This window comes from Myodes glareolus, chromosome X, assembly GCF_982192425.1.
Source record: "Myodes glareolus chromosome X, mMyoGla1.1, whole genome shotgun sequence".
Taxonomy (NCBI): Eukaryota; Metazoa; Chordata; class Mammalia; order Rodentia; family Cricetidae; genus Myodes; species Myodes glareolus.
The window spans coordinates 101,588,398-101,614,691 of record NC_142053.1 but is presented as its reverse complement, the minus strand read 5'-3'; positions in this window follow the sequence as shown (position 1 = coordinate 101,614,691).

Genomic DNA, 26,294 nt, shown 5'->3' with positions numbered 1-26,294 from the left:
ACATATGCAAATCTATCAATGTAATCCATCATATAAATAAACTGAAGGAAAAAAACCACATGATCATTTCATTAGATGCTGAAAAAGCATTTGACGAAATTCAACACCCCTTTATGATAAAGGTGTTAAAGAGATTGGGGATAAAATGATCATACCTAAATATAATAAAAGCTATTTACAGCAAGCCGACAGCTAACATCAAACTCAATGGAGAGAAACTTAAAGCCATTCCATTGAAATCAGGAACACGACAAGGCTGTCCACTCTCCCCATACCTCTTCAATATAGTGCTTGAAGTTCTAGCAATAACAATAAGACAACATAAGGGGATCAAGGGGATTCGAATTGGAAAGGAAAAAGTTAAATTTTCGTTATTTGCAGATGATATGATAGTACATAAGCGACCCCAAACACTCTACCAAAGAACTCCTACAGATGATAAACACCTTTAGTAATGTGGCAGGATATAAGATCAACTCCAAAAAATCGGTTGCCCTCCTATACACAAAGGATAAAGAAGCAGAGAGGGAAATCAGAGAAACATCACCTTTCATGATAGCCACAATTAGCTTAAAATATCTTGGGGTAACTCTAACCAAGGAAATGAAAGACCTATTTGACAAGAACTTTAAGTCTTTGAAGAAAGAAATTGAGGAAGATACCAGAAAATGGAAAGACCTCCCCTGCTCTTGGATTGGGAGAATCAACATAGTAAAAATGGCAATTCTACCAAATTCAATCTATAGATTCAATGCAATCCCCATCAAAATCCCATCAAACTTCTTCACAGACCTTGAGAGAACAATAATCAAGTTTATATGGCAAAACAAAAAACCCTGGATAGCCAAGACAATCTTATACAATAAAGGAACTTCTGGAGGCATTACCCTCCCTGACTTCAAACCGGATTCTCTGAATGTGCCTGGCACGGGGACTGTCTGAGAAGCCATTGATAATGGCACTGGGACTTGTTTCCTCGGCATGTACTGACTTTTTGGGATTCTAGTCTGTTTGGATGCTCACCTTCCTAGACCTGGAGGGAGGGGGGGAGGAACTTGAACTTCCCACAGGGCAGGAAACCCTGACTGCTCTTAGGGATGGAGAGGGAAGAGGAGAGGGAGTGGGGGGAGTGGGAGGGTATTAGGAGGAGGGGCGGAAGTGGAAACTTTTTTAAATTAATAAAAAATCAAGATATTTATATTTTGTTTAAGAGTATGATACAAACATGTTGAAGGAAGAATATTATGAACTATATAGTTTTTCCTAGTAAAGCAAAAAACTTAATTGTGCTGACTTGAGTTTTTTGAATGCCATGCTAGCATTTAAGTCTCAAAAATTTTAAACAAAGGTGATAGAAATAGTATAGTCAATAATAAAATTTATGCAACAAATTAGAGATAATTTCACACAAAAGTCAGAGAAATTAGCAAAAAAGGGAACTTAGAGATGCAAAATGACTGTCAACAGAAAAGGAAAACACCAAATAGAATATAGTAGAAAGGAAAAGAACCACAGTGTTAGAGGTAAGCATATTATGACATGAAGCAAAAGAAAGAAAATGATCAACAATACTGACAAAATTTTAATATATTTTGAAAATACCTATATTTGTGGACACTAGGAGGAGAAAACTGGCATCCTTTGGTACTTTGGTTTGTGCTGGTAAATGCTCCACCAATTATTGCATCCATGTACCAACTAAAATGGAAACATTAGAAGTTTGTTGAATGTCTATGGCAAAATCAGGTTAAATGTTCAAAAGCCAGTTTACAATTTTTATATAGTCTCAGCTGTCTCATATATAGCTGCCATAGTGAGCACTAATGAATGCTATTTAAAATAAAATGAAAATTTATTCTGAAGACTATATTTGGAAAGGGATCGATCTGGGAAGTGTTGGGGAAAGGAGGTGGATACGACCAAAACTCAAAACTCTCAAAGAAATAATAGAAAGATACAGACATATACAGATTATGTAAGCATACATATAGCAAAATAATACTCAGAAGAATGATTATGAAAATTATACTAAAATAATTTGCAAGGATAAGGTGAAGGCAAGTGTTTGAGTTTATTACATTTATTTCTTGGACTGAAATCAGTAACTTGTCTTTGCAATTGTAGCAAGGCAAAGTAGTGGGAATGTGTGAGACAGAAAGTTATATTTGGTTTTTGATACAGATGGGTTTCTCTTGCTTGTTGTCTATTTGCTGTCAATTAACTTTTAAAATATTTCTGTACTTCAAGGGGACTGATCTAAAGAGAGTTCACCAAGGCCAGTTGGACTGGGACTGAACGAGCATGTGATCCAACCAGATTCTCTGAATGTGGCCGGATTCTCTGAATGTGGCTGGCACGGGGTCTTTCTGAAAAGCCATTGACAATGACACTGGGACTTGTTTCCTCTGCATATACTGGATTTTGGGATCCAGTCTGTTTGGATGCTCACCTTCCTGGACCTGGAGGGAGGGGGAAGGAACTTGAACTTCCCACAGGGCAGGAAACCCTGACTGCTTTTAGGGATGAAGAGGGAGGAGGAGAGGGAGTGGGGGTATTGGGAGGGTGTTGGGAGGAGGGGCAGAAATGGAAACTTTTATAAATTAATAAACTTTTATAAATAAAAAAATATTTCTGTACTTAATAGAATTTATGAGGTTGTTAGAATAGTTAAAAATATTTAAGTATATATTGGAGGTTTACAATATTTTTATTTTGAATGATGTTTTATTATGTAAAATGCATCATTTTACAAAATACATAAGGTTAATGTTATAATGATAATACTTTTTTATTTTAATTTATTTATTTATTAAAAATTTTCATCTGGTCCCCTCCTCCCATTTCCCTCCCACGTCCCCACTCCCCCTCCCCTCCCCTCTCAAGTCTTAAGACAAATCAGGGTACCCTGCCCTGTGGGAAGTCCAAGGCCCTCCCTGCTCCATCCAGGAATAGGAACGTGTGCATCCAAACAGACTATGCTACCAAAAAGCCAGTATGTGCAATAGAATCAAAACCCAGTGCCATTATCATTGGCTTCTCAGTCAACCCTCATTGTTAGCCAAATTCAGGGAGTCCGGTCTGATCACATGCTCTTTCAGTTCCAGTTTAGCTGGCATTGGTGAGCTTCCATTAGATCAGTCACATAGTCTCAGTGGGTAGACGCACCCGTCGCAGTTCTGACTTCCTTGCTCATGTTCTCCCTCCTTCTTTTCTTCATCTGAACCTTGGGAGCTCAGTCCAGTGCACCAATGTGGGTCTCTGTCTCTATTTCCATTTATCCCCAGATGAATGTTCTATGGTGATATGCAAGATATTCATCAGTGTGGCTATGGGATAAGGCAAGTTCAGGCACCCTTTTCCTCTGCTACCCAAGGACCTAGTTGGGGACATCTCCTTGGACACCTGGGAACTCCTCTAAAGCCAAGTCTCTTGTCAACCCTAAAATGGCTCCCTTAATTAAGATATCTACTTCCCTGCTCCCATATCCACCCTTCCTCCATCTCAACCATCCCATTCCCCCAAGATCTTCCTATCCTTCCTTTCTCACTTCTCTCTCCCCATCTCCCCTTACCCCCACCCCACATCCCACTTCCTCCCAAATTTTTCCCAGTGATCTTGTCTACTTCCAATATCCAGGAGGACAAATATATGTTTTTCTTTGGGTTCACCTTCTTATTCAGCTTCTCTAGGATCATGACTTATAGCCTCAATGGCCTTTGTTTATGGCTAGAATCCACTTATGAGTGAGTACATACCATATTTATCTTTTTGGGTCTGGGTTATCTCACTCAGTGAATTGTTTTCTATTTCATCTATTTGCATACAAAATTCAAGATGTCATTATTTTTTTTACCTCTGAGTAGAACTCTAATGTGTATATTGCCACACCTTCTTTATCCATTCTTCTATTGAGGGCCAACTAGGTTGTTTCCAGGTTTTGACTATTACAAACAGTGCTGCTATATATATAGTTGAACAAATGCTTTTGTAGTAGGATTGGGTATCTTTTGGGTATATTATCAAGAGTGCTATTGCTGGGTTCTGAGGTAGGTCGACTCCCTGTTTCCTGAAAAACTGCCACACGGATTTGCAAAGTGGCTGCACAAGTTTGCATTCCCACAAACAATGGATTAGTGTTCTCCTCACTCCACATCCTCTCTAGCATAGGCTATCATTGGTGATTTTGATTTTAGCCATTCTTTCAGGTGTAAGATGGTATCTCAATGTTGTTTTGATTTGCATTTCCCTGATCACTAAGGAGGTTGAACAAGACCTTAAGTGGTTTTTGGCCTTTTGAACTTCTGTTGAGAATTCTCTGTTCAGTTCAGTACCCCATTTTTTAATAGGGTTAATTAGAGTTTTAAAGTCTAGTTTCTTGAGTTCTTTACATATTTTGGATATCAGACTTTTGTCTGATGCTGGGTTAGTGAAGAACTTCTCCCATTCAGTAGGTTTTTCTTTTTGTCTTAATGACAGTGTCCTTTGCTTTACAGAAGCTTCTCAGTTTCAGGATGTCCCATTTAATCACTGTTGCTCATATTGTCTGTGATACTGGGGTTGTATGTAGGAAGTGGTATCCTGTACCACTTATGTGTTGTGTACCTGTATGTGTTGCAGTCTACTTCACACTTTCTCTTCTATCAGTTTCAGTGTGTTGGAATTATATTGAGGTCTTTAACCCATTTCACTTGACTTTTGTACATGGTGATAGATATGGATCCATTTTCATTCTTCTACAAGTTGACATTCAGTTATGTCAGCACCATTTGTTAAAGATGCTTTCTTTCTTCCATTGTATAATTTTAGCTCCTTTGTCGAAAATCATGTGTTCATAGGTTTGTGGATTAATATACGGGTCTTCAGTTTGATTTCATGGTCAACATCTCTGTTTTTATGCCGCTACCAAGCTGTTTTCATTACTGTTGCTCTGTAATAGAGCTTGAAATCAGGGATGGTAATACCTCCGGAAGTACTTTAATTATATAGGATCGTTTTGGCTATCCTGGGATTTTTTGTTTTTCCATATGAAGTTGATTATTGTTCTTTCAAGGTCTGTGAAGAATTTTGTTGGGATTTTGATGGGGATTGCATTGAATTTATAGATTGCTTTTGGTAGAATTGCCAGTTTTACTATGTTGATCCTACCAATCCACGAGCACGGGAGATTCTTCCATTTTCTGGTATCCTCCTCAGTTTCTTTCTTCAAAGACTTAAAACTCTTGTCAAATAGATGTTTCACTTCCTTGGTTATAGTTACCCCATGATACTTTATGCTATTTGTGTTTTCGTGAAATGTGATGTTTCTCTGATTTTCCTCTCTGCTTTTTTTTTCTTTGTGTATAGTAGGGCTACTGATTTGGAGTTGATCTTGTATCCTGCCACATTACAAAAGGTGTTTATCAGCTGTAGGAGTTCTTTGGTAGAGTTTTTGGGGTCGCTTATGTACACTATCATATCATCTGCAAATAATGAAAGTTGGACTTCTTCCTTTCCAATTAGATTCCCCTTAATCTCTTTTTGTTGTCTTATTGCTATTGCTAGAACTTCAAGCACTATGTTGAAGAGGTATGCAGAGAGGGGACAGGCGTGTCTTGTTCCTGGCTTTAAGTTTCTCTCCATTTAGTTTTACGTTAGCTGTTGCCTTGCTATATATTGTTTTTATTATATTTAGGTATGAACCATGTATCCCTAGTCTCTCCAAAACCTTTATCATAAAGGGGTGTTGAATTTTGTCAAATGTTTCTTCAGCATCTAATGAAATGATCATATATTTTTTCTTTCACTTTATTTATATGATGGATTACATTGAAAGATTTTCTTATATTTAACAAGCTCTTCATCTCTGGGATGAAACCTACTTGATCATAATGGATAATTTTTTTGATGTGTTCTTGGATTCGGTTTGTCAGTATTTTATTGAGAATTTTCGTGTCAATGTTCATGAGTGAGACTGGTATATAATTCTCTTTCTTGCTTGAGTCTTTGTGTGGTTTTTGGTATCAGAGTAACTGTAGCTTCATAAAAGAAGTTTGGCTATGATTCTTCTGTTTCTATTTTGTGGAACACATTAGAGAGTATAGGTATTAGCTCTTCTTGGAAGTTCTGGTAGAATTCTGCATTGAAACCATTTGGTCCTGGGCTTTTTTTAATAATACGTTTTTGAAAACAGGTTCCTCTGTGTAGCCCTGAACTTCCTGGAACTCACTCTATAGACCATGCTGGCATCAAACTGAGAGATTGGCCTCCCTCTGACTTCTGAGTACTGGGATTAAAGGTGTGGGCCACCACCGTCTAGCACACAAATATCATTGTGTAAGAAATGACACTCTTTTGCATGGCAATTTGGGAAAAGTATGCAAATGCATGTTATTGTATTGAAGGGAAAATTTTCATCACTTTAATTAAAATTATACTACTTATTTCCTTATTAACTTATAAAAAATAATAAAGAAAATCAGAGGTAAATACAGAAAATTACTTAAAATCAGACATGGTGGTCCATAAATATTATCGCAGAACTCAGGGGCATGAAGCAAGAAGATTATGTGTTTGAGGTCCAGTGAGGCTATATAGTTAAGTTCAAGGTCAGTTCAGTGAGGAGAAAAAATAAACAAAGATACAGACACTCAATAATACTACGTACTAAAATTTCTAAAAGAGATATTTCAGTGTTCAAGATTTGTTTGTTTATTTGTTTGCTTGTTTAACACCTTGAATACCAGGCTAAGTCATTTGAAGTTTTAATAATATCAAAGATTAAGCAGTTTTAGGGATCTTCTTTATCAGTAATACATCCAATTCTGACTTTGAAGCAATTTTCTTTTGCATGGATACTAACAAAATTTGGTGTAGAAGCCTAAAACTTTTTTTCTTTTTCCTAATATTTATAACATATTATTTAGATGCTAAACCTCCATATTCTTCAGTCAAACACCAGATATTGTGGATATTTGGAGACAATGTCTTTCTGTTGTCTTTCTTTGGCTGGTATTGATTACATAGTTTTAAATGACTTCAACATTTTTGGAGTCTTAGTGACTCAGACTTCTGTATGTTTGAATTAAAGACATAAACCAGCATGTATGACTCATTCTTTTGTAGCTATATAAACTATACTGTATAGTTATAAACATTACTTATATAAAATTTGTCACACAATTTGTACTGGAATGAGTGTTATAATTGAAAATAACTCTTCTATTATCAGTAACTTTTCTATTTGAAAAGCTGAAAAATGCCCATCCATCTCCCAGTATCCTAATGTATTTATGGTAATTTCTCATAAATGAGTTCACATTCTCAGATTTCTGTTTATTGAAATTATGACTCTTCCATTACTGATTCTTATGAGTTCATAATATAATGTGTATTTTTCTAGCACTTACTTTTTGTGTCCCTTCTGATTATTGAGTCAGATAGGAATGAAGTAGTAGAAAGGAGATGTAAAAATTGAAAAGTATTCAACCACATAGAAAAGAAACACTTGAAAGTTGGAGAGGTTGGTGATGAAAGTGCTTGTGAACAAAATGTTGTGCTGTGATCCACAGCATTATATAGTGGGAGTAGCTTGACAAAATCTTTAGGATGACTCACAGGAATCGTGTATTCCATTGGAGGCATCCCACCTTACAAGGATTTAGGGATACCTGCCTTTTGAATAGTCACTTTCATTTCTGTAAAACTCTTGTGAAGTCTTAGCACTCCCTATGGGATTTTCCCACAAAAACAAACAAACAAACAAAAACAAAAGTGTATCAGTCAATTATTGGACTTAACTCCCTAATGTACTACTATACTAGATGACTTTTCATTTGACTGTATAATCTTGAATATATATTGGGTGCCTTGAATTCTAGAAAAGTTCCCAAAGGAAAAACAAATGTCACTCAGGAGTCAGTGGGAGCATAGCCACCACTTGACCTGTGACTGGAAGTACCAGGCTCTGGATTTTACACTTTCTCAGTTTTCCCCTTGATCTTACTTTAAATGTTATCTCTAGAGCTAAGAGATTCTATTTAGTCATCTGGCATTTGACAAAAATACCAATGTGTGTCAAGAACCATCTGTTTTTCTCCTGTTGGTAGTCGTGGCTACCATAAACGCTGTGCTTCAAGCCACTGCAAGAGTAGAAGTACTAAGAGGAAACACAACACTACTGTGTTTTCTTCCCCTTTTTCTACATTTATAAATTACAAACTTCTATATTAACTAATTGCATAAGAATACTGAACACATGTGCTCCATCTCCCCCCTCTTAGAAATCATAGCTCTTTCCTCTATTTACCCCTTTCAGATATTCCCAGGGAGCATCACAACCATGTCCCCTCTGAAACATAAGTCAACTAACAGGAACCAACCTTTTCAAACTTATCTGTAATTTTGTCCCCTAAAAATGCATAGCTGGTATCGTTGTTATTGTCAGAGAATTGCTATTTGTGTCTGTGTGGGTATATAAATTGGAAACCTTGTGAAATTGAAAGAGAACATTGAAAGAGAGAGAGAGAACACTTGAAGAGAGAATATTGAAAGATAAATTTTCTTGAAGGATAAAGAGACATGAGAAGAAGATGTGTATGAGCTGATTTGTTGACCTTTAGACATCATTTTGTTTGCTCTAAGCATCCAGAATGAATCCTGATGGAACATTGTGACTGCAACTTGGGGACCTCTGATAAGGCTGAGAAAAGATATTACATTATTTGAAGGGTATGTGAGCATGAAGACAAATGAAAAAAGTTTGATACCATGCTATTAAATATTGTGTAAACCAAGTAAAAAACACAAATGTATAAATGTGTTGTATCAATTATAATAAATATCAGATATTTTTGGCATTAGAATTATTAGGTTATATAATTTTGATGAATATTGTGTGAATAAAATTGACATTTGTCACTTCTTTGGTATAATAATTAAAACACTAGATATTTCAAAGTTCTTCTTTCATTGTAGGGCCAAAATTATCTCAGGGACTGTACCTTGAAGCCACTAGGTCGAAGAAAAGTCTGTCTCAAGTTTGAAGGATAGTCTCAAAGCTACCAACTGATGATGAAATAGCAAAATCTAGATAGATGCCCCTACAGTCAGAAAGAGGGTTTTGCTGTCTCTCGTTGGCTGGAGGTACCCCTGCATCACTTCAGCCCCTATAATGTCACTTCACCTATATAAGCTGACGCTCGCAGTAGTAAACTAAGGTCCTGCTTTGACTTGATACCCTATTGTGTCTGATTGTTTTACTTTGTGGGACTGCTTTTAGAATGGATGGAGAGTGTAATCACCTTTCCCTGAGGAATAAGGCTAAGGATGCCTGGCATCTGACATCTGAACAGGGGCATGTCTGGTCTCAGGGATAAGTGGTTGGTCAAGGTGAGTGGGACCTCATAATTGGTAAAACAATTTTACACAAAAATGACCCAATGCTTAAGGCTCTTGGATATATGATACTCTCCTGAGGCCTGGGATTGTAAGATCACAATACAATCCAGACATGGGAGGATATAATTACCCTGCTGCCCTGGGTACCCACTGGAAATCATTTGTCATAGGACACGTGGAACTGGGTGGAGACTCTGTCCAGAGAAAGGACAAAACATTTTGCTATACCCCTACCATTGGGATTCTATTCCACTATAGCCCTTAAGGTATGTTTTCACCTTGCTGCTCTGCCTCCCCCAACAGTGGTTAAGGAAAAGGCAAGAGACAAGGAGAAGTCTAAAGAATCTGAAAATAAACAACTAGCTAGAAGGGGGTGGGGCTAGGGTGAGGACCAGGAAAAGGCCAAAGATCAGGAGTGGTCTTAAGAATCCAAAAGTAGCAGACTAACCTAAAGCATGGGAGAAAAGGAGACACCTGAGGGGGAAGATCACAAATGGGTGCAAATTACTGAGGAGCGTACCCAGGGGGAAGGAATAAGGCAGGCAGAGGCAAAGACAAGAGGGAAAGTAGATATTGTCTGTGACAAGAAGGAACCCCCTCCTTATGCCCCCAGCCACCCTGAAAAGGATAAAATGGGAGAGGGGAATGGTACAAATAAGGGGGCTCTATCCTTGCCTGGAGGAAATGAATATACCAGCCTCTGGGAGAAACTGCAAAGGTGGGACTCTCACATGAGGCAGAGCCTCCTGGGGATCCTAACCATAAGGTTTAAGGAAAAGGCCTTCCCGGTCAATGTTACCCCCGGGTAACATTATAATGACCCCCTTAGACTGGTATTCTTGGGAATCTAAGGACCTGAAAGAACTGAGGAAGGCAGTGCCCAAAGATGGCACCCACTCCCCTTGGGCAATGACCCTCCTTCAGGAGGTAGTCCACCATCCTTGTGTCCCTAAGGACAGGTATTACCTGGCTAAGGTCACCCTGGGGAGATCCAAATATGTTAATTGGACAGCTTTCTTTAAGGAGGCTTGTTGAACTAGGGCGGAGTTCAATAGAGCAGCCAACCCCCACCAGTTCCCATCACTTATCCAGTGCTAACTAGTACGAGGGAAGGCTTTTCCACTGTGGTCCAACAAGCTGCAGCTGTGACTCTATATTGTGACCAAGTTAGACAGGCAGGCCCGGAGGCCCAGACCAGAATAAAGAAGGGACCCACTGAATAACCTATAGCTGGCATAATGAAAAAAACAGGGGAGATGCTTCTGGACTTTATTGTCCATGGGCAGACCAGCCTTAAGAGGAAATTGCACCCAATAGGCTTAGATACCAATTTACTAAGCTCCTAGTCTGGAAAGATATGAACCAAGAAACTAGGATAGCTTGTACTTGCCTTAGCAAGGGTTCATGAGCTGTAGCATGGTCCATGGGTTGTAGCATCGCAGATGTCAGGATCCAATCACAATCCAACTCTTATGGTGTCCCTTCAGGCCCAAACTTAAACTCTAGCCTCTTTTATTACCCAAGACCTGGCAGCTGGACACCAAAAGCAAACACCCAGGAAATGTTCATTATGTTGTCAACTGAGACATTTTAGGAGAGATTTCTCATTAAAGGGCAATAAGACACAGGTATGGAAGGGACCCCTTCTGTTTCTGATGGTGGAGAGATCGGACACTTAAAAGAAATCCCACACTATCTCAGAACTGAGAGATAGATAGTTATTTATTTAGGGGGAAAACTTACAAATCATTATTCTCTGCTTGAAAAGTGGATAGAGATGGAATCCAAACAATACGAACGAGCAAATGGGAGCCGGGGGAGGAGAGAAGGGGCATACTCCACAGCAGCATCCAGGGATATAGTGTAAGAGGCCACACCCCAGTAGGCGGGTAGCTGTAAACCTTTCTGCAAAACCTCCCCCTTTTGTTTAAATAAGAGATTTCTAAACCTAATATAAAACTTTATACAATAAGAACAAATATTCTATTCTGACTAGCTTAAATCTTGAATAATAAATAATTTGGCCAAGTCATGAGAGGAAAGTAACTACATTTATCTAGTCTTTAACCCATTGAAAATCTGAGAAGGGAAAAGAAATGTCACCTGAGTGAGTAGAAAGTGCAATTACACAACTTCCAAAATATGCAACAAATCAAAGAGACGACTGGATACCTGGAGAATCATGCAAAGTCACATTTGCAACCTTGAAGCAGCCGACATTGGCTAAGGCCTAGAATTACTGACAGACTATTTTCAAAGGCAAAAATTTTTCAAAACCATCTTACCCTGTCTTGGTAAGATTTGACAGTCCTGCTTATCCATTTCTGGATACTATGCATTTTGTCAGTGGTTGAGGTATGGGCAGTTCTTTGCTCAAAGGCCAGTTTTGCCGAGAAGAATACAAGCTCCAAGTGGAGTGTCTTCGGTGCTCAACATGATCTCGGGAATAGATCAGTGCTTCCTGGAGCAATTGTGTCTCACTTCAACAGAACTCTAAGTTATTTAAATGTCATATTATAGAGCTCTTTGAAGTGGTTGAAGATTATTTCTACAGAATATAATCTCTATATATCTAAAGAACCTGATTAGTCTAACTGTAAGTATCACAAATATAGATGACTATTGATCTATAATTCTTAATACCTATAAAACTTAAAGAAAATAAACAACTGTGAAATAAATTAGGACAATGACCTCCAAATGTAAACAATGTATAAGCATCTTGATCAGAGGTAGAAATGTACACTGCAATATGGTAAATATATATCAATATATAAAAAATGTTTTAAATGGAGGTAGAAGCATGCATGCATACAATATTCAATATAATTTAACTTTATATCTATATATAAGAATCTATAACAATGTTATTGTCTATAAATAATAACTCACAAATCAATCTATTATCCCTTCCGATTCCCCCCCCTTTTTTTTTTACAAAAAGTTCCCTGAGCTTATAAAATTTCCCCCCAACCCTCAACCATATACCAATTACAATCAACCCCTAAATGATGTCCCTAACCCTGAGGATAAACTTTGCTGGGAGAGGGGACTTCATTTTTTAGAATTACTTCCAGCTATCATGGGGTGACTTTCATTGTATGGGATCCAGTGAAAGTAAGATGATAGTTAAGTTTGAAGAATAATGTCTGGTATGATTGCAAATAGTATTTTGTGGAGTTCTGGCCAGACCATTGTAAAACATGTGCACCATTTCAGTTAATCAAGTTGGAACCATTTTGTGCAGCTGTTACCAAAATCAGGTCATGTAGTAGCACTATGAACATCATGATGGCATATCAACCAGGTGGAATTGTTGTGGGGCTCCATCTTCTTTCTGGAAACTTTAAAGATTACTGCAGGAAAATTCATTGTTAATTGTGAAAAACTTGCATTATTTATAAAGACATATACATATATATATATATATATATTCAATGAAGGGTATGATAAAGACAAAAATAGATATGAGGAAAAGTAATTTTCTTTTCTAAATTCTTTTTTCTTTCTGTCCCATATTATGGTTCCTGCCATGAGACAGAAACTCTGGGCTTTTCTCTTAACAAGAGGCTTGAAATGAGAGAGGGAATGAGACAGTGTCCAACACCAAAACCAGTTCTCTCTCTATATAAAAGTATATTCTCAACATTTATGCTTATGGAACATATTCAGTTTTCTTCATGATCATTACTGGGTAGTTATTGTTCAAACTATCAGTATTCAAACATCCAGGGTCCCGTGCATTTTTTGAAGATGAATATTTTTCTGCAAAGACAAGAATAGAACCTTACCCCCATCCTATATGAATTTCTTAACACCTGTATGGTTATCATCATTGAGGATAAGCTGTCATTTCTCCTTTCTAAGAGGTTTATCTTTTTCAAACCACACCTTTATTAATTTTGATGGTATCCATAATTTTTCTTCTCCTGTGGAAACATGAGCCAAACCCCTTCCCCAACACAGCATAGCTCCTGGCTTTTACTGTGAGGTTTACACATCCTTGAAATAAAACAGTTGATTTAATTCAGAAGACTTTCCCATTATCCAATGTCTTTCTGCTGTGTTGTCCCTTTCTCACTAGCATTAAAAAAAATTCAAGGTTAATAAAGCATTATGTAATCTGTTTCTGGGGGCACTTTCCATTCCTTTCAGTTTGCTTAACATATCCTTTATATTTTGATTTGATCTTTCTATAACTGCTTGACCTGAAGGATTTGTGGTATACCTGTAACATGCTTAATATTATAATGAGCAAAAAGTCATTTTATTTTCCTAGAGACATAATGTTGACCATTATCTGTCTTTATTTGTGCAGGTATACCCATGATGTTCATAACTTCTAATAAATGTGTGATTACTGAATAAGTCTTTTCTGAACTTAAAACAGTTTCCCATTGAAAGCCTGAATAAGTGTCAATGGTGAGATGTACATATTTTAATTTTCCAAATTTTGCAAATTGGAACACATCCTTCTGCCAGATTCCTTTTCTTTGTGTTGGTCCCTGTAGGTAGTGGTATTTGGTTATATGAAGTATAAGTAGGACATCTCTTTATAATCTTCTTGGCTTGTTGCCATGTGATAGAAAACTCTTTCTTTAAACCTTTGTTATTGACATGATTTTTTATAAGATTCTGAGGCCCTGTAACATGCTTCCAATCAATAATTGGTCAATTTCTGCATTACCTTGTGCTAGAGGACCTGACAGATGTGTATGGGACTTGATGTGTGTTATATGCATAGGACAAAGCCTATTCCTGATTATGTCTTGTACCTGGATAAACAATGAAGTCAATTCTCTATCATCTGGTGTAAATTCAGTGGTTTCAGTATGCAAGATAACTCTGCATATTGTGAGTCAGTAACTATATTAAGAGGTTCTTTAAAATTCCTTAACACCATAAGAATGGCATATAATTCTGCCTTCTGGACAGAATTATAAGAGCTTTGTTTGGCCTTACTCAATTCCTCAGATTTGTAACCTCCCTTCCCTTTTTTATTAGTATCAGTATAAAATGTATGGGCTACAGTTATTGGAGCATCACGTACAATTCGGGGAAGAATCCAAGAAGTCCTCTTTATAAGGTTAAGACTATCACTTTTGGGATAGTTGCTATTAATTTCTACCAAAAATTAACACAAGCTCTTTGCATTGGTTCATTGTCTTTCCATAATATTTTATTTCATCATTATTGAAATGAACTATAAGTTCTGTTGGATTTATACCTGCTAGCTGACGAAGTCTCAATTTACCTTTTATAAGTAATTCAGAGACATTTTCCACATATTTTTTTTTATTTATTAAAAATTTCCACCTTCTCCCCACCTCCCATTTCACTACCACTCCCTCCTCCCTCTCCCCCTCCCTCTCCAATCCTAAGATCAGTTAGGGTTCCCAATCCCGGGGGAAGTCCAAGGTCCTCCCCCCTCGATCAAGGTCTAGGAAGGTGAGCATCCAAACAAACCAGGCTCCCACAAAGCCAGTCCATGCAGTAGAATCAAAACCAAGTGCCATTGTGTTTGGCTTCTCAGTCAGCCCTAATTGACAGCCACATTCAGAGAGTCCAGTTTGATCACAGGCTCAATCACTGCCAGTCCAGCTGGCCTTGGTGAGCTTCCATTAGATCAGTCACAACATCTCAGTGGGTGGACGCACCACTTGGTCCTGACTTCTTGCTCATGTTCTCCCTCCTTCTGCTTCTCACTTGAACCTTGGAAGCTCAGTCCAGTGCGCCAATGTGGGTCTCTGTCTCTATCTCCATCCATTGCCAGATGAAGGTTCTATGGTGATATGCAAGATACTCATCAGTGTGGCTATGGGACAAGGCCAGTTCAGGCACCCTCTCCTGTGCTGCCCAAGGAACAAGCTGGGGACATCTCCTTGGACCTGGGAACCCCTCTGGAGTCAAGTCTCTTGCCAACCCTAAAATGGCTCCCTTAATTAAGATATATACTTCCCAGCTCCCATATTCACACTTCCTCCATCCTAACCATCCCATTCTTCCAAGCTCTCCCAATCCTCCCCTTCTCCCATCTCCCTCCATCTACCCTTACACCCACAACACCCCAACCCCCGTGCACCCAACTTTTGCCTGGCAATCTGTCTACTTCCAATTTCCAGGAGGAAAACTATATGAATTTCTTTGGGTTCATCTACTTATTTAGCTTCTCTAGGATCATGAATTATAGGCTCAATGTCCTTTATTTATGGCTAGAATCCACTTATGAGTGAATACATACCATATTCATCTTTTTGGGTCTGGGTTATCTCACTCAGTAAAGTGTTTTTTATTACTATCCATTTGCATGCAAAATTCAAGATGTCATTGTTTTTTTTTTTAATCGCTAAGTAAAACTCTAAAGTATTTATGTTCCACACCTTCTTTATCCATTCTTCTATTGAGGGACACCTAGGTTGTTTCCAGGTTCTGGATATTACAAATAGTGTTGCTATGAACATAGTTGAACAAATGCTTTTGTAGTATGATTTGGCATCTCTTGGGTATATTCTCAAGAGTGTTATTCCTGGGTCTTGAGGTAGGTTGACTCCCAGTTACCTGAGAAACTGCCACAGTGATTTTCAAAGTGGTTTGCATTCCCACCAACAATGGATGAGAGTTCCCCTTACTTCACATCTTCTCCAGCATAGGCTATCATTGGTGTTTTTGATTTTAGCTATTCTGACAAGTGTAAGATGGTATCTCAAAGTTGTTCGATTTGCATTTCCCTAATTGCTAAGGAGGTTGAGCATGACCTTAATTGTTTTTTGGCCATTTGAATTTCTTCTGTTTAGAATTCTCTGTTCAGTTCAGTACCCCATTTTTTAATTGGGTTAATTAGAGTTTTAATGTCTAGTTTCTTGAGTTCTTTATATATTTTGGATATCAGACCTTTGCTGATGTGGGATTGGTGAATATCTTCTCCCAATCAGTAGGTTGCCTTTTTGTCTTACTGACAGTGTCCTTTGCTTTACAGAAGCTTCTCAGTTTCAGGAGGTCCCATTTTTTCATTGTTGCTCTTATTTTCTGTGCTGCTGGGGTTCTACAGAGATTAATACTGAGGTCTTTAATCCATTTGCACTTGAGTTTTGTGCATGGTGATAGATATGGATTTGTTTTCATTCTTCTACAGTCCGACATCCAGTTATGCCAGCACCATTTTTTAAAGATGCTTTCTTTTTTCCATTGTATAATTTTAGCTCCTTTGTCAAAAATCAGGTGTTCATAGGTTTGTGGATTAATATCTGTTTCTTACATTAGATTCCATTGGTCAACATCTCTGTTTTTGTGTCAATACCAAGCAGTTTTCATTAGTGTAGCTCTGTAATAGAGCTTGAACTCATTAATGGGAATGCCTCCGGAAGTACTTTTATTGTATAGGATTGTTTTGGCTATCCTGATTTTTTTTCATTTGTAGTTGATTACTGTTTTCTTAAGGTCTGTGAAGAATTTTGTTGGGATTTTGATGGGGATTGCATTGAATCTATAGATTGCTTTTGGTAGAATTGCCATTTTTACTATGTTTATCCTCTGAATCCAAGAGCATGGGAGATTCTTCCATTTTCTGGTATCCTCTTCAATTTCTTTCTTCAAAGACATAAAGCTCTTGTCAAATAGGTCTTTCACTTCCTTGGTTATAGTTACCCCAAGATCCTTTATGCTATTTGTGGCTATCGTGAATGGTGATGTTTCTCTGATTTCCTTCTCTGATTCTTTCTTCTAGATCTGATTCCATTCAAATTGCTACTTGTTTGTAGGAAAGGGAGAACTTTTGGAATAGAATGTATTGTGCATACTATCTCGTTCCCAATTTGGTTTCCCCCATTCTGCTCTTATTCATTGTAATAGACATTAAGCAACTTATTTTTTGTAGTTAATCTTGTATCCTGCCACATTACTAAAGGTGTTTATCAGCTGTAGGAGTTCTTTGGTAGGGTTTATGTACACTATCATATAATCTGCATATAATGAAAGTTTGACTTCTGAAGCCACAGGGCGATTGGTAATGAAAAGTCCCCAGACTATCTTGCTACAAAATATACAGCTTTAATAAACAGAAGTAAGACTTACAACAGCTTATACCAGAATCCAAACGATCAGTCCGGATGCAGGAGCCAGGCGAAAAAGAGGGCTAGTGGAGCACGCTTGCTAGGTTTATAGGCAGGCTTTAGCCTGAGGGCGGCAGTCCCCAAAAATAGAATGTGATTGATTGAACTCCCCTATCAGACTTCTTCCTTCCAATTCAAATCCCTGTGATCTACTTATGCTGTCTTATTGCTATTGCTAGAACTTCAGGCACTATATTGAAGAGGTATGTTGAGAGTGGACAGCCTTGTCTTGTTCCTGATTTTAGTGGGATGACTTTGAGTTTCTCTCCATTTAATTTAATGTTAGCTGTCGGCTTGCTGTAAATTGCTTTCATTATATTTAGGAATGAACCTTGTATCCCTAGTCTCTCTAAGACCTTTGTCATAAATGGGTGTTGAATTTTGTCAAATGCTTTTTCAGCATCTAATGAAATGATCATATGGCTTTTTCCTTCAGTTTATTTATATGATGAATTACATTGATAGATTTTCGTATGTTGAACCAGCCCTGCCTCTCTGGGATGAAGCCTACTTGATTATAATGTATAATTTCTTGGATGTGTTCTTGTATTTAGTTTGCCAGTATTCCACATAAGTTTTTAATTTTTTTAGTTGGTTTATGTGGTAAAAAAATCCAATCTAAAATAATATCTTTCCTCTGCATTAAAATTCCTATGGAATACATTCTGAAAGGCAATATGACTTGAATACAACTAAGATTTGGATTCATCCTATCCATATGTACCTCATGTAATTTTTCCTCAAACATTGTCACTTCCTTTTCTGTTTCAGCTGTTAGTTCTCTGGGACTATTCAAATCTTTATCACCATCTAAGGTTTTGTTTAAATTAATTATTAGATCAAGTGTTATCCCAACAGCTTATCATAGACTGGAAATGTCTCCTAACAATTTTTGAATGTCATTAAAAATCCATAACCAGTCTCTCCTAATTTGTGGCTTTTGTGTCCTAACTTTATGTAAACCTAATTTATAACCTAGATAATTGACAAAATCTCCTCTCTGTATTTTTTCAGGAGCAATCTGCAATCCCCATTTAGGTAAAACTATCTTTACTTCTTCAAACATTTATATAAAGTATCCATTTTTCAATTAGATAGCAAATATCATTCATGTAATGGTATATTATAGACTTAGGAAATTTTTATGTATTATTTCCAATGGCTGATGTACAAAATATTGGCACAATGTGGGGTTATTGAGCATCCCCTGTGGGAGAAAAGTCCATTAATATTTCCTTGTAGGCTGAGAATTATTATAAGTAGGTACTGTGAAGGCACAATTTTTCCTATCCTTTTCTTGTAAAGGTATAGTGAAGAAACAATCTTTCAAATCAATAACTATAAGAGGCCATCCTTTTGGTAATAGGAATGGAAGAGGAATTCCCGTCTGTAGAGAGCCCATAGGTTGAAATACCTTGTTGACAGCTCTTAGACTATCACTATTCTCCATTTATCAAATTTGTTTTTAACAACAATCACAGGAGAATTTCAATGGCTAGTTGATTCCTCTTTATGTTGAGCATCTAACTGCTCCTGTACCAATCTTTTTAAAGTCTGCAATTTTTCTTCAGTTAGAGGCCATTACTTAACCCATATTGGCTTCTCAGTTAGCCACTTTTAAGGTATGGCTGTTGGTACCTATAAAGGTTTGTTAGTTGCTGTACATTCTTGTACATCCTGAATGGCTGTTGATCTTTGTTCAAAGTACTTTATTACATCCTTGCAAGAATTATGAGTTCCTGGGACTGCAGGAATGTTAATCTGGGTATTCCATTGCTGGAGCAGGTGATAGCCCCATAAATTTATTCCAATATCAGCTACATATGGTCTCAGTTTTCCTCTTTGAACTTTTGACTCAATGCAGTCAACCCCTCTCATGCTTTGTTTAACTCAAGATATGATTCCAATTCCTAGTAATTGAACATCTGCCTCTTGAAAAGGCCAATTTTGATGCCACGATTCTGGAGTGATGATATTCATATACATTCCTGTGTCTATTAAGTAAAAAAACACATTTCGATTTATACAGATTCTCAGATTTGGTCTCTTACCATTCATAGAAGTTAGCCAGAATATACACTTCTTATTTCCTATTTGAATTTTTGACTTATTCTCCAAATTTTTGCCATCATTTAGAACATTATGGTCTTGCACAGAAGGTTCTGTTTTTTTTTTTTTAATTTTTCCTGTGTGACATGTCCTCCACAGTTACTGGGAATGATGGGGCAACTTTTGGCTTGGGGGCTTGCGAGAGGTCCCTCAAGGAGTTTCATGATTGTATTGAGTTGCCTTGAATGTCTGTTGTTGATCTGCATTCATTGTTCCAATGTCATACTTTATTACATCTTCTACATATACCTGAATGTGGAGGTCTCCTATTTTTGCCATTCCCAGATGAGATATTATTCCTAGAAATTCCTTGCCTGCAATCCCTTTTCAGATGTACTATTTGACCACAATTAAAACATTTGGCAGTTCTGTGTCTCCTCATTGCTTTGGAAATTGCTTCTCCTACCCAAGATTCATCGTTACAGTCAAATGTCTCAACATTCATTGTATACAGAATCCAATCATCTATAGGTGCTGATCTAAACCTTAAAGGCCTAATTATCTATTTGCCTTCTAAGTTTGCATTTTCAAAAGCCAGGGATTCAAGTAGTATTAATCTAGCTTCTGGTTCTGTTACACCTATTTGTAGAGCCTTACTTAATCTTTGTAAAAAGTCAATAAAGGGTTCTCTCTGTCCTTGTCTAACCCTGGTATATGACTCCAATTTTTTCCTAGATTCTTGAATTCTACCCCAAGCATTCAAGGCTGTTTTGTGGCATAGGGCCAATACTTCTTCGTTGTAAAGAACTTGGACTTGTGTGTCAGCATACGGTCCTTCACCAAGAATTTGATCTTTGAACGCCTCTAGAACTTTTGCTCTTCCCTGTTGTTCCATATTTTTGAATTCCTCCCTGAAATAAATTCCAAACATCAAGGAAGGCCCATCACACAGGACTGCTGACACTGAGAAAAATCATGGGGGGGGGGGGTAGTTCTGACATTAGAGGCACAAGTTTTTATCATCTGCTTAACAAATGTGGAATGCAAGCCATAAGTAATGACAGCTTGCTTAATTTCTGTTTGATCATTCAGTCCTATTGGTTTTCTTCTACCTTCTTTGGCTCCCTTTGAGTCTTTAGAAGTTGATGCTTTGTCAGAGTAAATTACAGGGTAGGATGCTAAAGCCCTTGGTAAGCCAGTTCTGACAGTCAGTGGTGACTTTGTATCCAGTCCTAGTGCCTTCTCCCCCTGTTCATCAGCTCCAATAATTTCCTTAATCATTTCAAATCTTTTTATCATTGTCTTTTGTAAAACCTGAATCACCTGACCTTCATATGTTTCTAGTGATTTCACTAAGGTATCAATTTTATGGTCCTCATTCTGCACCTATGATTCCAAGGTTTTAATGTTTACCTTTAAAGATAACATCTCCTCCTCATTGAACTTTTCTTTGATATTTTGAGATTGCCAGCCTGGAGGTACATTTTGTCTTTTAACTTATCAAAACTTTGTGATAACTTCCTAACATCAAATTCAATAGTATTAACCCTTTCAGGTCACTCTCTAGTACCCTTATATATGGAGTCAATTTTGCCTATCATAGTATCCACTTGTTCAGATAACCTCTGAATTTCGATTATATTAATCCTGTCAACTAGTGCCATATTCTTCCGTAGTGATAGAATATGGAGTTGAAAACTGAAACCTAGTAACCAATAAATTATGGTATTCAAATAGTCATATAAGCTTCACATAATACCATCCACAGTGGTGGCAAAAAAAAAGGAAGTAAAGGTAGCAACTGAAACGGAATCTGCCATTACTATAAACCTGTTACCTGATTATGTGATCCGATTAACAGCAATTTATTGTCCAGCAGATGGCGCTGTTGTAAAGTTGCAACTAGAAGCAATGTAAAGGTGTTGGGGACCACCGGTCCTCTGCTGCTATTGTTTCTACCTTGGTACTTGTTAAAAACCTGGAAATACGAGTTGCTCAACAAAGTAAGTGTAATTAAATCAATTCCATACATGGAACAAGAAAACCCAGTGTCCAGGTGCAGAGAACAGAAACCCAGAAGCTGCAGACTCTGGTACACAACAAAGACTCTCCCCAGGGGGGAATGCAGCAGTTAGTAAACAAAGCTTCTACTTGCACTCCAGCTGCCTTGCTGCAGACTCCCTTTTGACAGGGATTTTATAATAAATAAATAAATAAATAAATAAATAAATAAATAAATAAATAAAATAAACTGCTCAGGCAAAAGCAAATCTGTGCAGGCTGTGAAAGGACTAAGCCTACAGCCTGGAGGGCATGTAGTTTAAACCCATGTGGCTCCAAGTGATGGTGGACAGATTGGACACTTAAAAGAAATTCCACACTAGCTCAGAACTGAGAGATAGTTATTTATTTAGGGGGAAAACTTACAAATCTAGATTCTCTGCTTAAACAATGGATGGAGAGGGGATCCAAACAATCCGAATGAGTAAGTGGAAACCATGGGTGGGGGAAGAGAGGGGCAGACTCCACAGCAGCATCCAACTATATAGTGTAAGAGACTACGCCCCAGTAGGTGGGTAATTACTAGCTATAAACCTTCCTGCGGCATGTCTCTCTATAATCAGCTATAAACCTTGATTGCACATATGGTACCATTGGGGCTCAGAATGCCATTTCAAATTTGATATAAATGGGAAACCCATTGCAAGTCAACCTTTAAACTGGATAGGAGGTGCTTTCCAGCCTTAACCAAAGGAAGGAAAGATGATCCTTCAGTTAACTGGACCATTCCAATGATGGAGGGGTTGTGACACAGTGTGACTATGAACTTTGGAGGACAATGATTCTAATGCCTGAGAGATACAGGAGCTGACAGTACAATCCTCATAAAGGAAGAAGTACCAACTAGCTGGAAACTCATAACTGGGCCACTTATAATGGGGGAAGATCTATGTCTCAAGAAATGGTCAGTCCCATAACTTGGGTGGGGCCTGATGGAGATAAAGGAAAGTTCAGACCTCTGTTCCTCCTGGGGCTGTCTGCAAATCTCCTGGGACAAGATTTGTTAGGACAAATAGATGCCATTATTAGCACTGACCACCTAGACTTTTATGATGATAAACTGAGCAAGGTTTTATCAAATAGACCCCTGATACCTAGATTTACCCCAAAAAGTAGAGGCCACTGCCCCAAGAGTTTCCCTCATTAGGTGGGTACCTTGTAAGCCAGTATGAGTGAAACAGGGGCCATTAACTGAACTTAAACTTAAGATGCTCAAAGAAATCACCAGAAATCTGCTTAAAGGAGACAGATAAGGCCCTTGATAAGTCCCTGGAACAATCCTGTGTTTGTGATACATAAGCCTGATGGGACCTGGAGAATGTTACAGGTCCTATGAGCAATTAGTGCCTGTATGGAACTACTAGGAGTCCCTTTAAGGGGCTTATCTTGGGTCTCAGCAATCCCTTCCCAGTTTTATCTCACTGTAATAGATCAAAAGGATTGCTTCTTCCCAATTATTCTTCTTGAGGACAATTGCAAAAAAATTCACCTTTTCCATTTCTACGGTTAACTCCTCTCAAATGGACTGTTCTTCTACAGAGGTTGGCCAATAGTCTGCCTTTTGCCAAAAATATCTGTATAATATCCTCTCTTCTTATTTTGACAAAGATAATACCCTCCTATATAATTATATGGATGATCTAATCATTGGCCATTTGAAGGAATCAGTGCTAGCTCTCTGGGTAACTACTACTGTTGATATCCTCCAATAATATGGGTTTAAAATAGCCCCAAACAAAATACAAAAGGTACCCTCATTTTATATAATGGAATCCCAGTTAACACTCACTCAAACCAAAGTGAATGGATACCAAATAATTCTGCTCGAACCTCTTGCTCTATCAGGGTTACAAAACATACTGGGAAAAATGAACTGTGTAAGACCTTGGATGACTGTAGAGACTGGGAGACTAGATGTGTTATATGATATCCTAAAATTGGGACAACCTTATGAGATCATTTCCTTGTCCTCTCATGGCCATCAGGCATGCACTGAATTTGTCAATGAGCTCCTTCAGGCTTCTTTGGTGAGATATAATCCTAACATTCCAATCCAAGTCTAGTTGACTGAGGTTTCTGTCCCACCAGTCCTGCAGTCATTCAGTTCCAAAGAAATACAGAGGGCTACATTTATTATAAACTGATGGACCTAGTATATCAGGCATCTTATTAAATCTTTTTTTAAAGTTTATTAAATTATGAAAGTTTTCATTTCCGCCCCTCCTCCCAACACCCTCCCACTCCCCCCTCCCCCTCCTCCTCCCTCTTCATCCCTAAGAGCAGTCAAGGCTTCCAGCCCTGTGGGAAGTTCAAGTTCCTCCCCACTCCTTCCAGGTCCCTGAAGGTGAGTATCCGAACAGACTGGATCCCAAAAATCCAGCATATGCAGAGGAAACAAGTCCCAGTGTCATTGTCAGTGGCTTTTCAGAAAGGCTCCGGACCAGCCACATTCAGAGATCCGGCCACAATCAGAAAATCTGGTTGGATCACATGCTCGTTCAGTCCCAGTCCAACTGGCCTTGGTGAACTCTCATTAGATCAGTCCCCTTGTATCAGTGGGTGATCGCACCCCTCGCGGTCCTGAGTTTTTTTTTTTTCATGTTCTTCCTTTTTCTGCCCCTCATTTGGACCATGGGGGGGCTCAGTCTGGTGCTCCAATGTGGGTCTCCATCTGTATCGCAATCCATCATCAGATGAAGAATCTATGGTGATAAGCAAGATCTTCATCAGTATGGTTATAGGCCAAGGCCGGTTCAGGCACCTTCTCCTCTGTCTAGAGAACAGTCTGGGGATCTCTCCTTGGACCTGGGATCCCATTTATAATCAAGTCTCCTGTAAACCCTAAAATGACTCCCTTAGTTGAGATATATTCTTCCCTGATCTCATATCCATCCTTCCTCCCTCCCCCCATCCCAGTCCACCTAGCTTTCTCCATTCCTTCCCTACTCCCTTCTCTCTAACCCTCTCCCCTTCCAACAACCCTCCCACCACCCCATGCACCCGAGGTTACCTGGGACTCTTGTCTATTTCCAATCTCCAGGCAGATAGCTACATGATTTTCAACAGGTTCACCTTCTTATTTAGCTTCTCTAGGATCACGAATAATAGGCTCAAAGACCTTTAATTATGGTTAAAATCCACATATGAGTGAATACATACCATATTCCTATTTTGGGTCTTACCTCACTCAGTAAGGCGTTTTCTATTTCCATCCATTTGCATGCAAAATTCAAGATGTCATTGTTTTTACCGCTGAGTAGAACTCTAATGTGTATATGTTCCACACCTTTATTAACCATTCTTCTATTGAGGGGCACCTAGGTTGTTTCCAGGTTCTGGCTATTACAAATAGTGCTGCTATGAACATAGTTGAACAAATGCTTTTGTGGTATGATAGGGCATCTCTTGGGTATATTCCCAAGAGGGGAATTGCTGGGTCCTGAGGGAGGTTGACTCCCAGTTTCCTGAGAAACCGCCACACTGATTTCCACAGTGGCTGCACAAGTTTGCATTCCCACCAACAATGGATGAGTGTTCCCCTCATTCCACATCCTCTCCAGCATAGGCTATCATTGGTGTTTTTGAGTTTGGCTATTCTGACAGGTGTAAGATGATATCTCAAAGTTGTTTTGATTTGCATTTCCCTGATCGCTAAGGAGGTTGAGCATGACCTTAAGTGCCTTTTGGCCATTCGAAGTTCATCTGTTGTGAATTCTCTGTTCAGATCAGTACCCCATTTTTTAATTGGGTTAGTTAGAGTTTTAGTGTCTAGTTTCTTGAGTTCTTTGTATAATTTGGAGATCAGACCTTTGTCTGATGAGAGATTTGTGAAGATCTTCTCCCAGTCGGAAGGTAGCCTTTTGGTCTTACTGACAGTGTCCTTTGCTTTACAGAAGCTTCTCAGTTTCAGGAGGTCCCATTTATTCATTGTTTCTCTTATTGTCTGAGCTCCTGGGGTTCTGCTTAGGAACTGGTTTCCTGTGCCTATATCTTGTAGACTACTTCCCACTTTCTCTTCTATCAGGTTCAAAGTGGTCAGATTAATGTTGAGGTCTTTAATCCATCTGGACTTGAGTTTTGTGCATGGTGATAGATATGGATCTAATTTCATTCTTCTACAGGTTGACATCCAGTTATGCCAGCACCATTTGTTAAAGATGCTTTCCTTCTTCCATTGTATGCCTTTAGCTCCCTTGTCAAATATCAGGTGTTCATATGTTTGTGGGTTAATACCCTGGTCTTCTATTCGATTCCATAGGTCGACTTCTCTGTTGTTATGCCAATACCAAGCTGTTTTCAATACTGTTGCTCTGTAATAGAGTTTGAAGTCAGGGATGGTAATGCCTCCAGAAGTTCCTTTATTGTATAAGATTGTTTTGGCTATCCTGGGTTTTTTGTTTTGCCATATAAACTTCATTATTGTTCTCTCAAGGTCTGTGAAGAAGTTTGATGGAATTTTGATGGGAATTGCGTTGAATCTATAGATTCCTTTTGGTAGAGTTGACATTTTTACTATGTTGATTCTCCCAATGCAAGAGCAGGGGAGGTCTTTCCATTTTCTGGTATCCTCCTCAATTTCTTTCTTCAAGGACTTAAAGTTCTTGTCAAATAAGTCTTTCACTTCCTTGGTTAGAGTTACCCCAAGATATTTTATGCTATTTGTGGCTATCATGAAAGGTGATGTTTCTCTGATTTCCCTCT